The sequence below is a fragment of the Ambystoma mexicanum genome, chromosome 11, assembly GCF_040938575.1.
Source record: "Ambystoma mexicanum isolate Mex_15411 chromosome 11, UKY_AmexF1_1, whole genome shotgun sequence".
Classification (NCBI taxonomy): domain Eukaryota; kingdom Metazoa; phylum Chordata; class Amphibia; order Caudata; family Ambystomatidae; genus Ambystoma; species Ambystoma mexicanum.
In genome coordinates, this window is record NC_090934.1 from 823,782,993 (window position 1) to 823,797,349 (window position 14,357).

General features: G+C 45.9%; 6 non-coding genes across 6 annotated transcripts; all 6 read right to left on the reverse strand.

The window, feature by feature from the left end:
* Window positions 1-1,759: 1,759 nt before the first annotated feature.
* Window positions 1,760-1,831, reverse strand: TRNAY-AUA (transfer RNA tyrosine (anticodon AUA)). Its single transcript has one exon. It is a non-coding gene; the product is annotated as a tRNA-Tyr (tRNA).
* Window positions 1,832-4,393: 2,562 nt separating this feature from the next.
* TRNAN-GUU (transfer RNA asparagine (anticodon GUU)) lies at window positions 4,394-4,467 on the reverse strand. The gene has a single exon. It is a non-coding gene; the product is annotated as a tRNA-Asn (tRNA).
* A 4,038-nt stretch (window positions 4,468-8,505) lies between these two features.
* TRNAW-CCA (transfer RNA tryptophan (anticodon CCA)) lies at window positions 8,506-8,577 on the reverse strand. Its single transcript has one exon. It is a non-coding gene; the product is annotated as a tRNA-Trp (tRNA).
* A 302-nt stretch (window positions 8,578-8,879) lies between these two features.
* TRNAN-GUU (transfer RNA asparagine (anticodon GUU)) lies at window positions 8,880-8,953 on the reverse strand. The gene has a single exon. It is a non-coding gene; the product is annotated as a tRNA-Asn (tRNA).
* A 1,789-nt stretch (window positions 8,954-10,742) lies between these two features.
* Window positions 10,743-10,814, reverse strand: TRNAW-CCA (transfer RNA tryptophan (anticodon CCA)). The gene has a single exon. It is a non-coding gene; the product is annotated as a tRNA-Trp (tRNA).
* A 2,175-nt stretch (window positions 10,815-12,989) lies between these two features.
* On the reverse strand, window positions 12,990-13,061 carry TRNAY-AUA (transfer RNA tyrosine (anticodon AUA)). Its single transcript has one exon. It is a non-coding gene; the product is annotated as a tRNA-Tyr (tRNA).
* Between the last annotated feature and the right edge of the window lie 1,296 nt (window positions 13,062-14,357).

The following is a 14,357-nucleotide window of genomic DNA, read 5'->3' on the forward strand; positions in this document are numbered from 1 at the left end:
TGTGCTGTTTGCTTATGCTTCCCAGGCAACCTGAAAACATTTCTAAAATAGCTCTATTTCCCACAGCAAATCAGGGTATCAAGCACTTCCCTACCTCCCCTAATCCACAAACACAGGGGATTTAGTAGAGGACAGAGCCCATCAACAGTGCACCAAATGTCCTCTGTGTAGGCATAACTTGCTATGAGGAGAAAGCCACAGTTGCGCACTTGTGTTAAAAGGGGACAGTAGGCTGAACCCAGAGAACACGGGAGAAATGACTCAGGATTACTAAGTGGAACACTCTGTGTCTTTGTGCCAAAAACAGCAGCGTCTTTTCGGTTAACAGCCGAACGCGCTAACCAATTGCGCCACAGAGACTCACTGACATGTGTTTTCTGCCTTTATCCTGATTGCATTGCTATTTTTTTCTGATTGGCAGAAAACCTGAACTTTTTTCTGAAAAAGGCATGCCTCTCTTAGCACTGCAGTACATTAGACTGCTCCCTTGCTTCCCTGAGTCCCCAAATACACAACCACCTTGGGCACAATAGAAGACACATTCCAGCAGATTTAGCAAGAGTGCACCAAGGTTTCTATATGTAGGTACCTTGCTGAGAAGCAAGACCTGCAGTTGCATTCTTCTGTTAAAAGAGGGCAGCAGAGTGCACCAAGAGAACTTGGGGGAAGTAGCTTATGTTAACTACTTGCCATGCTCTTTATAGATCCCTCTGTTTGACTGGGTGAATTCTAATTTCTGGGGTAGAATAAGCAATTTTTGGATCTAGATGCTGTGCGCAACAGGAATGCTATATACTGCACTGTACTGCTACTGAAAAGTTACCAATTTTACAGGATGTTCAGGTAAGCTTTGTTTCAGAAAACAACTTGCTAGAGGCCCTAGGACAGATTAGTGGGACAAAGGAAGAGGGTTTGGGGATTAGCACATCTCCTATGTAAGGTACTGTCACGCCCGAGACAACTCTGAGTGCCACCTCAAATTCTAAGAAATGCGAACTAGGGTCCTACGCTTGTTATTGCCAGTGGATCTTTGTGTTTCAGACAAATGTGCACGCCTCCCAGAGCCCCTTGCAATGCACTTAGGGAAATGGGGGAAGGTGCTGTGAAGCCCTCTCGCTGGCAATGGCTCTCTTGTCTATAATGTATCTATGAGAGAGAGAGAAATAGGCAATGCGAGAGTGAAAAAGTAAAATGGAAATGTGTCTACTGAGACCAGTATAAGGGGAAATCCTCACAATCCAGGACCGACAGTTGATTGGGAGGGCGCTTACAGGTTTCCGACACCAGACCGGTACCTGAACTCAAAAACCCAAACTGCAAAGTGATGGGCATTGCCACTAGACTGCCAACCCCCTTTCGGGGCCCCAGCATATATCCTTTAGTCACACCTAGAGTTCCCAGGACAGTGCAGCATTCAGCGATTACACGAAAATATTGACAGCGCTAGGAGGCCATGCAAATGGCAGAGGTATGCTTTACAAAGCCCACGTAGCGTGCACAAAACAGCACATCAGTCAGGCCCACTTGAAGAGATGGTAAAGAGGAAATACTTCTGCTGCATCCAGTAAAACATAGAGATTGGCCTGCTTTAAAGGTTGACCATGTCCTTCATGGGTGTCTGTCAATATGATACTTCCCTGCTGCAAAGCTTACATTCGAAACGCCAGAACAACTAGGCCCAGAGCACAAAGATGCAGTCAGGTTGAAATACCGAGATACTGAAGAGCAATTTTGTATTTCAGAGTGTGAAAAGCAAATATGACCCCGAAGTGATTTGAACACGCATCCTTCTGATCTATAGTCAGACGCGCTACCATTTCGCCACGAGGTCCTTGTGGCAGTCCACCTGGTGTGTCTGATGACAGAATAAAGGTAGGAGACGTACATGCACCTGCAGAGCCTCATTGCTTCTTTAAGTAGACTGGCTAGGATAGCTTCCTTCTGTGCATCAGTACACGCTGCAGCCAAACCCTTCCCATGAAGTCTTGATGTTTATGAATTGAATGGCAAGTTTTGAAAAACTAAAGCAAGCGAGAAGAATTGCTTGCAGTTTATTGGATTTTTTGGACGTCAGCAGACGAGACCTGCGAGAGGTAAACAAAAGTTCATAGTTGGTCATGCTGAATTTTTGAGCCAAAATGCATCCTCCCTGGGTGGGCTTGAACCACCAACCTTTCGGTTAACAGCCGAACGCGCTAACCGATTGCGCCACAGAGACTCATGCAGTCCTTACACTGGGGCCTGATTGGTGTGCTGTTTGCTTATGCTTCCCAGGCAACCTGAAAATATTTCTAAAATAGCTCTATTTCCCACAGCAAATCAGGGTATCAAGCACTTCCCTACCTCCCCTAATCCACAAACACAGGGGATTTAGTAGAGGACAGAGCCCATCAACAGTGCACCAAATGTCCTCTGTGTAGGCATAACTTGCTATGAGGAGAAAGCCACAGTTGCGCACTTGTGTTAAAAGGGGACAGTAGGATGAACCCAGAGAACACGGGAGAAATGACTCAGGTTTACTGAGTGGAACACTTTGTGTCTTTGTGCCAAAAACAGCAGCGTCTTTTCGGTTAACAGCCGAACGCGCTAACCAATTGCGCCACAGAGACTCACTGGCATGTGTGTTCTGCCTTTGGCCTGATTGCATTGCTATTTTTTTCTGATTGGCAGAAAACCTGAACTTTTTTCTGAAAAAGGCATGCCTCTCTTAGCACTGCAGTGCATTAGACTGCTCCCTTGCTTCCCTGAGTCCCCAAATACACAACCACCTTGGGCACAATAGAAGACACATTCCAGCAGATTTAGCAAGAGTGCACCAAGGTTTCTATATGTAGGTACCTTGCTGAGAAGCAAGACCTGCAGTTGCATTCTTCTGTTAAAAGAGGGCAGCAGAGTGCACCAAGAGAACTTGGGGGAAGTAGCTTATGTTAACTACTTGCCATGCTCTTTATAGATCCCTCTGTTTGACTGGGTGAATTCTAATTTCTGGGGTAGAGTAAGCAATTTTTGGATCTAGATGCTGTGTGCAACATGAATGCTATATACTGCACTGTACTGCTACTGAAAAGTTACCAATTTTACAGGATGTTCAGGTAAGCTTTGTTTCAGAAAACAACTTGCTAGAGGCACTAAGACAGATTACTGGGACAAAGGAAGAGGGTTTGGGGATTAGCACATCTCCTATGAAAGGTACAGTCACGCCCGAGACAACTCTGAGTGTCACTTCAAATTTTAAGAAATGCAAACTAGGGACCTACGCTTTTTATTGCCAGTGGATCTTTGTGTTTCAGACAAATGTGCACGCCTCCCAGAGCCCCTTGCAATGCACTTAGGGAAATGGGGGAAGTTGCTGTGAAGCCCTCTCGCTGACAATGTCTTTCTTGTCTATAATGTATCTATGAGAGAGAGAGAAATAGGCAATGCGAGAGTGAAAAAGTAAAATGGAAATGTGTCTACTGAGACCAGTATAAGGGGAAATCCTCACAATCCAGGACCGACAGTTGATTGGGAGGGCGCTTACAGTTTTCTGACACCAGACCGGTACCTGAACTCACAAACCCAAACTGCAAAGTGATGGGCATTGCCACTAGACTGCCGACCCCCTTTCGGGGCCCCAGCATATATCCTTTAGTCACACCTAGAGTTCCCAGGACAGTGCAGCATTCAGCGATTACACGAAAATATTGACAGCGCTAGGAGGCCATGCAAATGGCAGAGGTATGCTTTACAAAGCCCACGTAGCGTGCACAAAACAGCACATCAGTCAGGCCCACTTGAAGAGATGGTAAAGAGGAAATACTTCTGCTGCATCCAGTAAAACATAGAGATTGGCCTGCTTTAAAGGTTGACCATGTCCTTCATGGGTGTCTGTCAATATGATACTTCCCTGCTGCAAAGCTTACATTCGAAATGCCAGAACAACTGGGCCCAGAGCACAAAGATGCAGTCAGGTTGAAATAACGAGATACTGAAGAGCAATTTTATATTTCAGAGTGGGAAAAGCAAATATGCCCCCTACGTGATTTGAACACGAAACCTTCGGATCTGGAGTCAGACGCGCTACCATTGCGCCACGAGGTCCTTGGGCCAGTTCACCTGGTGTGTCTGATGACAGAATAAAGGTAGGAGACGTACATGCACCTGCAGAGCCTCATTGCTTCTTTAAGTAGACTGGCTAGGATAGCTTCCTTCTGTGCATCAGTACACGCTGCAGCCAAACCCTTCCCATGAAGTCTTGATGTTTATGAATTGAATGGCAAGTTTTGAAAAACTAAAGCAAGCGAGAAGAATTGCTTGCAGTTTATTGGATTTTTTAAACGTCAGCAGACGAGACCTGCGAGAGGTAAACAGAAGTCCATAGTTGGTCACGCTGAATTTTTGAGCCAAAATGCACCGTCCCTGGGTGGGCTTGAAACACCAACCTTTCGGTTAACAGCCGAACGCGCTAACCGATTGCGCCACAGAGACTCATGCAGTTCTTACACAGGGGCCTGATTGGTGTGCTGTTTGCTTATGCTTCCCAGGCAACCTGAAAATATTTCTAAAATAGCTCTATTTCCATCAGCAAATCAGGGTATCAAGCACTTCCCTACCTCCCCTAATCCACAAACACAGGGGATTTAGTAGAGGACAGAGCCCATCAACAGTGCACCAAATGTCCTCTGTATAGGCATAACTTGCTATGAGGAGAAGGCCACAGTTGCGCACTTGTGTTAAAAGGGGACAGTAGGCTGAACCCAGAGAACACGGGAGAAATGACTCAGGTTTACTGAGTGGAACACTCTGTGTCTTTGTGCCAAAAACAGCAGCGTCTTTTCGGTTAACAGCCGAACGCGCTAACCAATTGCGCCACAGAGACTCACTGGCATGTGTGTTCTGCCTTTGGCCTGATTGCATTGCTATTTTTTTCTGATTGGCAGAAAACCTGAACTTGTTTCTGAAAAAGGCATGCCTCTCTTAGCACTGCAGTGCATTAGACTGCTCCCTTGCTTCCCTGAGTCCCCAAATACACAACCACCTTGGGCACAATAGAAGACACATTCCAGCAGATTTAGCAAGAGTGCACCAAGGATTCTATATGTAGGTACCTTGCTGAGAAGCAAGACCTGCAGTTGCATTCTTCTGTTAAAAGAGGGCAGCAGAGTGCACCAAGAGAACTTGGGGGAAGTAGCTTATGTTAACTACTTGCCATGATCTTTATAGATCCCTCTGTTTGACTGGGTGAATTCTAATTTCTGGGGTAGAGTAAGCAATTTTTGGATCTAGATGCTGTGCGCAACAGGAATGCTATATACTGCACTGTACTGCTACTGAAAAGTTACCAATTTTACAGGATGTTCAGGTAAACTTTGTTTCAGAAAACAACTTGCTAGAGGCACTAAAACAGATTACTGGGACAAAGGAAGAGGGTTTGGGGATTAGCACATCTCCTATGAAAGGTACAGTCACGCCCGAGACAACTCTGAGTGTCACCTCAAATTCTAAGAAATGCAAACTAGGGACCTACGCTTTTTATTGCCAGTGGATCTTTGTGTTTCAGACAAATGTGCACGCCTCCCAGAGCCCCATGCAATGCACTTAGGGAAAGGGGGGAAGGTGCTGTGAAGCCCTCTCGCTGACAATGTCTCTCTTGTCTATAATGTAACTATGAGAGAGAGAGAAATAGGCAATGCGAGAGTGAAAAAGTAAAATGGAAATGTGTCTACTGAGACCAGTATAAGGGGAAATCCTCACAATCCAGGACCGACAGTTGATTGGGAGGGCGCTTACAGGTTTCCGACACCAGACCGGTACCTGAACTCACAAACCCAAACTGCAAAGTGATGGGCATTGCCACTAGACTGCCGACCCCCTTTCGGGGCCCCAACATATATCCTTTAGTCACACCTAGAGTTCCCAGGACAGTGCAGCATTCAGCGATTACACGAAAATATTGACAGCGCTAGGAGGCCATGCAAATGGCAGAGGTATGCTTTACAAAGCCCACGTAGCGTGCACAAAACAGCACATCAGTCAGGCCCACTTGAAGAGATGGTAAAGAGGAAATACTTCTGCTGCATCCAGTAAAACATAGAGATTGGCCTGCTTTAAAGGTTGACCATGTCCTTCATGGGTGTCTGTCAATATGATACTTCCCTGCTGCAAAGTTTACATTCGAAACGCCAGAACAACTAGGCCCAGAGCACAAAGATGCAGTCAGGTTGAAATAACGAGATACTGAAGAGCAATTTTATATTTCAAAGTGGGAAAAGCAAATATGACCCCGACGTGATTTGAACACGAAACCTTCTGATCTGGAGTCAGACGCACTACCATTGCGTCACGAGGTCCTTGTGGCAATCCACCTGGTGTGTCTGATGACAGAATAAAGGTAGGAGACGTACATGCACCTGCAGAGCCTCATTGCTTCTTTAAGTAGACTGGCTAGGATAACTTCCTTCTGTGCATCAGTACACGCTGCAGCCAAACCCTTCCCATGAAGTCTTGATGTTTATGAATTGAATGGCAAGTTTTGAAAAACTAAAGCAAGCGAGAAGAATTGCTTGCAGTTTATTGGATTTTTTGGACGTCAGCAGACGAGACCTGCGAGAGGTAAACAGAAGTTCATAGTTGGTCATGCTGAATTTTTGAGCCAAAATGCACCGTCCTGGGTGGGCTTGAACCACCAACCTTTCGATTAACAGCCGGACGCGCTAACTGATCGCGCCACAGAGACTCGTGCAGTGCTTACACTGGGGCCTGATTGGTGTGCTGTTTGCTTATGCTTCCCAGGCAACCTGAAAACATTTCTAAAATAGCTCTATTTCCCACAGCAAATCAGGGTATCAAGCACTTCCCTACCTCCCCTAATCCACAAACACAGGGGATTTAGTAGAGGACAGAGCCCATCAACAGTGCACCAAATTTCCTCTGTGTAGGCATAACTTGCTATGAGGAGAAAGCCACAGTTGCGCACTTGTGTTAAAAGGAGACAGTAGGCTGAACCCAGAGAACACGGGAGAAATGACTCAGGATTACTAAGTGGAACACTCTGTGTCTTTGTGCCAAAAACAGCAGCGTCTTTTCGGTTAACAGCCGAACGCGCTAACCAATTGCGCCACAGAGACTCACTGACATGTGTTTTCTGCCTTTATCCTGATTGCATTGCTATTTTTTTCTGATTGGCAGAAAACCTGAACTTTTTTCTGAAAAAGGAATGCCTCTCTTAGCACTGCAGTGCATTAGACTGCTCCCTTGCTTCCCTGAGTCCCCAAATGCACAACCACCTTGGGGACAATAGAAGACACATTCCAGCAGATTTAGCAAGAGTGCACCAAGGTTTCTATATGTAGGTACCTTGCTGAGAAGCAAGACCTGCAGTTGCATTCTTCTGTTAAAAGAGGGCAGCAGAGTGCACCAAGAGAACTTGGGGGAAGTAGCTTATGTTAACTACTTGCCATGCTCTTTATAGATCCCTCTGTTTGACTGGGTGAATTCTAATTTCTGGGGTAGAATAAGCAATTTTTGGATCTAGATGCTGTGCGCAACAGGAATGCTATATACTGCACTGTACTGCTACTGAAAAGTTACCAATTTTACAGGATGTTCAGGTAAGCTTTGTTTCAGAAAACAACTTGCTAGAGGCCCTAGGACAGATTACTGGGACAAAGGAAGAGGGTTTGGGGATTAGCACATCTCCTATGTAAGGTACAGTCAAGCCCGAGACAACTCTGAGTGCCACCTCAAATTCTAAGAAATGCGAACTAGGGTCCTACGCTTTTTATTGCCAGTGGATCTTTGTGTTTCAGACAAATGTGCACGCCTCCCAGAGCCCCTTGCAATGCACTTAGGGAAATGGGGGAAGGTGCTGTGAAGCCCTCTCGCTGACAATGGCTCTCTTGTCTATAATGTACCTATGAGAGAGAGAGAAATAGGCAATGCGAGAGTGAAAAAGTAAAATGGAAATGTGTCTACTGAGACCAGTATAAGGGGAAATCCTCACAATCCATGACCGACAGTTGATTGGGAGGGCGCTTACAGGTTTCCGACACCAGACCGGTACCTGAACTCAAAAACCCAAACTGCAAAGTGATGGGCATTGTTACTAGACTGCCAACCCCCTTTCGGGGCCCCATCATATATCCTTTAGTCACACCTAGAGTTCCCAGGACAGTGCAGCATTCAGCGATTACACGAAAATATTGACAGCGCTAGGAGGCCATGCAAATGGCAGAGGTATGCTTTACAAAGCCCACGTAGCATGCACAAAACAGCACATCAGTCAGGACCACTTGAAGAGATGGTAAAGAGGAAATACTTCTGCTGCATCCAGTAAAACATAGAGATTGGCCTGCTTTAAAGGTTGACCATGTCCTTCATGGGTGTCTGTCAATATGATACTTCCCTGCTGCAAAGCTTACATTCGAAACGCCAGAACAACTAGGCCCAGACCACAAAGATGCAGTCAGGTTGAAATACCGAGATACTGAAGAGCAATTTTGTATTTCAGAGTGGGAAAAGGAAGTATGACCCCGACGTGATTTGAACACACAACCTTCCGATCTGGAGTCAGACGCGCTACCATTGCGCCACGAGGTCCTTTGCAGTCCACCTGGTGTGTCTGATGACAGAATAAAGGTAGGAGACGTACATGCACCTGCAGAGCCTCATTGCTTCTTTAAGTAGACTGGCTAGGATAGCTTCCTTCTGTGCATCAGTACACGCTGCAGCCAAACCCTTCCCATGATGTCTTGATGTTTATGAATTGAATGGCAAGTTTTGAAAAACTAAAGCAAGCGAGAAGAATTGCTTGCAGTTTATTGGACGTCAGCAGACGAGACCTGCGAGAGGTAAACAGAAGTTCATAGTTGGTCAAGCTGAATTTTTGAGCCGAAATGCATCGTCCCTGGGTGGGCTTGAACCACCAACCTTTCGGTTAACAGCCGGACGCGCTAACCGATTGCGCCACAGAGACTCATGCAGTGCTTACACTGGGGACTGATTGGTGTGCTGTTTGCTTATGCTTCCCAGGCAACCTGAAAACATTTCTAAAATAGCTCTATTTCCCACAGCAAATCAAGGTATCAAGCACTTCCCTACCTCCCCTAGCCACAAACACAGGGGATTTAGTAGAGGACAGAGCCCATCAACAGTGCACCAAATGTCCTCTGTGTAGGCATAACTTGCTATGAGGAGAAAGCCACAGTTGCGCACTTGTGTTAAAAGGGGACAGTAGGCTGAACCCAGAGAACACGGGAGAAATGACTCAGGATTACTAAGTGGAACACTCTGTGTCTTTGTGCCAAAAACAGCAGCGTCTTTTCGGTTAACAGCCGAACGCGCTAACCAATTGCGCCACAGAGACTCACTGACATGTGTTTTCTGCCTTTATCCTGATTGCATTGCTATTTTTTTCTGATTGGCAGAAAACCTGAACTTTTTTCTGAAAAAGGCATGCCTCTCTTAGCACTGCAGTACATTAGACTGCTCCCTTGCTTCCCTGAGTCCCCAAATACACAACCACCTTGGGCACAATAGAAGACACATTCCAGCAGATTTAGCAAGAGTGCACCAAGGTTTCTATATGTAGGTACCTTGCTGAGAAGCAAGACCTGCAGTTGCATTCTTCTGTTAAAAGAGGGCAGCAGAGTGCACCAAGAGAACTTGGGGGAAGTAGCTTATGTTAACCACTTGCCATGCTCTTTATAGATCCCTCTGTTTGACTGGGTGAATTCTAATTTCTGGGGTAGAATAAGCAATTTTTGGATCTAGATGCTGTGCGCAACAGGAATGCTATATACTGCACTGTACTGCTACTGAAAAGTTACCAATTTTACAGGATGTTCAGGTAAGCTTTGTTTCAGAAAACAACTTGCTAGAGGCCCTAGGACAGATTAGTGGGACAAAGGAAGAGGGTTTGGGGATTAGCACATCTCCTATGTAAGGTACTGTCACGCCCGAGACAACTCTGAGTGCCACCTCAAATTCTAAGAAATGCGAACTAGGGTCCTACGCTTGTTATTGCCAGTGGATCTTTGTGTTTCAGACAAATGTGCACGCCTCCCAGAGCCCCTTGCAATGCACTTAGGGAAATGGGGGAAGGTGCTGTGAAGCCCTCTCGCTGGCAATGGCTCTCTTGTCTATAATGTATCTATGAGAGAGAGAGAAATAGGCAATGCGAGAGTGAAAAAGTAAAATGGAAATGTGTCTACTGAGACCAGTATAAGGGGAAATCCTCACAATCCAGGACCGACAGTTGATTGGGAGGGCGCTTACAGGTTTCCGACACCAGACCGGTACCTGAACTCAAAAACCCAAACTGCAAAGTGATGGGCATTGCCACTAGACTGCCAACCCCCTTTCGGGGCCCCAGCATATATCCTTTAGTCACACCTAGAGTTCCCAGGACAGTGCAGCATTCAGCGATTACACGAAAATATTGACAGCGCTAGGAGGCCATGCAAATGGCAGAGGTATGCTTTACAAAGCCCACGTAGCGTGCACAAAACAGCACATCAGTCAGGCCCACTTGAAGAGATGGTAAAGAGGAAATACTTCTGCTGCATCCAGTAAAACATAGAGATTGGCCTGCTTTAAAGGTTGACCATGTCCTTCATGGGTGTCTGTCAATATGATACTTCCCTGCTGCAAAGCTTACATTCGAAACGCCAGAACAACTAGGCCCAGAGCACAAAGATGCAGTCAGGTTGAAATACCGAGATACTGAAGAGCAATTTTGTATTTCAGAGTGGGAAAAGCAAATATGACCACGACGTGATTTGAACACGCAACCTTCTGATCTGGAGTCAGACGCGCTACCATTGCGCCACGAGGTCCTTGGCAGTCCACCTGGTGTGTCTGATGACAGAATAAAGGTAGGAGACGTACATGCACCTGCAGAGCCTCATTGCTTCTTTAAGTAGACTGGCTAGGATAGCTTCCTTCTGTGCATCAGTACACGCTGCAGCCAAACCCTTCCCATGAAGTCTTGATGTTTATGAATTGAATGGCAAGTTTTGAAAAACTAAAGCAAGCGAGAAGAATTGCTTGCAGTTTATTGGATTTTTTGGACGTCAGCAGACGAGACCTGCGAGAGGTAAACAAAAGTTCATAGTTGGTCATGCTGAATTTTTGAGCCAAAATGCATCCTCCCTGGGTGGGCTTGAACCACCAACCTTTCGGTTAACAGCCGAACGCGCTAACCGATTGCGCCACAGAGACTCATGCAGTCCTTACACTGGGGCCTGATTGGTGTGCTGTTTGCTTATGCTTCCCAGGCAACCTGAAAATATTTCTAAAATAGCTCTATTTCCCACAGCAAATCAGGGTATCAAGCACTTCCCTACCTCCCCTAATCCACAAACACAGGGGATTTAGTAGAGGACAGAGCCCATCAACAGTGCACCAAATGTCCTCTGTGTAGGCATAACTTGCTATGAGGAGAAAGCCACAGTTGCGCACTTGTGTTAAAAGGGGACAGTAGGATGAACCCAGAGAACACGGGAGAAATGACTCAGGTTTACTGAGTGGAACACTTTGTGTCTTTGTGCCAAAAACAGCAGCGTCTTTTCGGTTAACAGCCGAACGCGCTAACCAATTGCGCCACAGAGACTCACTGGCATGTGTGTTCTGCCTTTGGCCTGATTGCATTGCTATTTTTTTCTGATTGGCAGAAAACCTGAACTTTTTTCTGAAAAAGGCATGCCTCTCTTAGCACTGCAGTGCATTAGACTGCTCCCTTGCTTCCCTGAGTCCCCAAATACACAACCACCTTGGGCACAATAGAAGACACATTCCAGCAGATTTAGCAAGAGTGCACCAAGGTTTCTATATGTAGGTACCTTGCTGAGAAGCAAGACCTGCAGTTGCATTCTTCTGTTAAAAGAGGGCAGCAGAGTGCACCAAGAGAACTTGGGGGAAGTAGCTTATGTTAACTACTTGCCATGCTCTTTATAGATCCCTCTGTTTGACTGGGTGAATTCTAGTTTCTGGGGTAGAGTAAGCAATTTTTGGATCTAGATGCTGTGCGCAACAGGAATGCTATATAATGCACTGTACTGCTACTGAAAAGTTACCAATTTTACAGGATGTTCAGGTAAGCTTTGTTTCAGAAAACAACTTGCTAGAGGCCCTAGGACAGATTACTGGGACAAAGGAAGAGGGTTTGGGGATTAGCACATCTCCTATGAAAGGTACAGTCACACCCGGTACAACTCTGAGTGTCACCTCAAATTCTAAGAAATGCAAACTAGGGACCTACGCTTTTTATTGCCAGTGGATCTTTGTGTTTCAGACAAATGTGCACGCCTCCCAGAGCCCCTTGCAATGCACTTAGGGAAATGGGGGAAGTTGCTGTGAAGCCCTCTCGCTGACAATGTCTTTCTTGTCTATAATGTATCTATGAGAGAGAGAGAAATAGGCAATGCGAGAGTGAAAAAGTAAAATGGAAATGTGTCTACTGAGACCAGTATAAGGGGAAATCCTCACAATCCAGGACCGACAGTTGATTGGGAGGGCGCTTACAGTTTTCTGACACCAGACCGGTACCTGAACTCACAAACCCAAACTGCAAAGTGATGGGCATTGCCACTAGACTGCCGACCCCCTTTCGGGGCCCCAGCATATATCCTTTAGTCACACCTAGAGTTCCCAGGACAGTGCAGCATTCAGCGATTACACGAAAATATTGACAGCGCTAGGAGGCCATGCAAATGGCAGAGGTATGCTTTACAAAGCCCACGTAGCGTGCACAAAACAGCACATCAGTCAGGCCCACTTGAAGAGATGGTAAAGAGGAAATACTTCTGCTGCATCCAGTAAAACATAGAGATTGGCCTGCTTTAAAGGTTGACCATGTTCTTCATGGGTGTCTGTCAATATGATACTTCCCTGCTGCAAAGCTTACATTCGAAATGCCAGAACAACTGGGCCCAGAGCACAAAGATGCAGTCAGGTTGAAATACCGAGATACTGAAGAGCAATTTTGTATTTCAGAGTGTGAAAAGCAAATATGACCCCGACGTGATTTGAACACGCATCCTTCTGATCTATAGTCAGACGCGCTACCATTGCGCCACGAGGTCCTTGTGGCAGTCCACCTGGTGTGTCTGATGACAGAATAAAGGTAGGAGACGTACATGCACCTGCAGAGCCTCATTGCTTCTTTAAGTAGACTGGCTAGGATAGCTTCCTTCTGTGCATCAGTACACGCTGCAGCCAAACCCTTCCCATGAAGTCTTGATGTTTATGAATTGAATGGCAAGTTTTGAAAAACTAAAGCAAGCGAGAAGAATTGCTTGCAGTTTATTGGATTTTTTGGACGTCAGCAGACGAGACCTGCGAGAGGTAAACAAAAGTTCATAGTTGGTCATGCTGAATTTTTGAGCCAAAATGCATCCTCCCTGGGTGGGCTTGAACCACCAACCTTTTGGTTAACAGCCGAACGCGCTAACCGATTGCGCCATAGAGACTCATGCAGTGCTTAAATTGGGGCCTGATTGGTGTGCTGTTTGCTTATGCTTCCCAGGCAACCTGAAAATATTTCTAAAATAGCTCTATTTCCCACAGCAAATCAGGGTATCAAGCACTTCCCTACCTCCCCTAATACACAAACACAGGGGATTTAGTAGAGGACAGAGCCCATCAACAGTGCACCAAATGCCCTCTGTGTAGGCATAACTTGCTATGAGGAGAAAGCCACAGTTGCGCACTTGTGTTAAAAGGGGACAGTAGGCTGAACCCAGAGAACACGGGAGAAATGACTCAGGTTTACTGAGTGGAACACTCTGTGTCTTTGTGCCCAAAACAGCAGCGTCTTTTCGGTTAACAGCCGAACGCGCTAACCAATTGCGCCACAGAGACTCACTGGCATGTGTGTTCTGCCTTTGGCCTGATTACATTGCTATTTTTTTCTGATTGGCAGAAAACCTGAACTTTTTTCTGAAAAAGGCATGCCTCTCTTAGCACTGCAGTGCATTAGACTGCTCCCTTGCTTCCCTGAGTCCCCAAATACACAACCACCTTGGGCACAATAGAAGACACATTCCAGCAGATTTAGCAAGAGTGCACCAAGGATTCTATATGTAGGTACCTTGCTGAGAAGCAAGACCTGCAGTTGCATTCTTCTGTTAAAAGAGGGCAGCAGAGTGCACCAAGAGAACTTGGGGGAAGTAGCTTATGTTAACTACTTGCCATGCTCTTTATAGATCCCTCTGTTTGACTGGGTGAATTCTAATTTCTGGGGTAGAGTAAGCAATTTTTGGATCTAGATGCTGTGCGCAACAGGAATGCTATATACTGCACTTTACTGCTACTGAAAAGTTACCAATTTTACAGGATGTTCAGGTAAGCTTTGTTTCAGAAAACAACTTGCTAGAGGC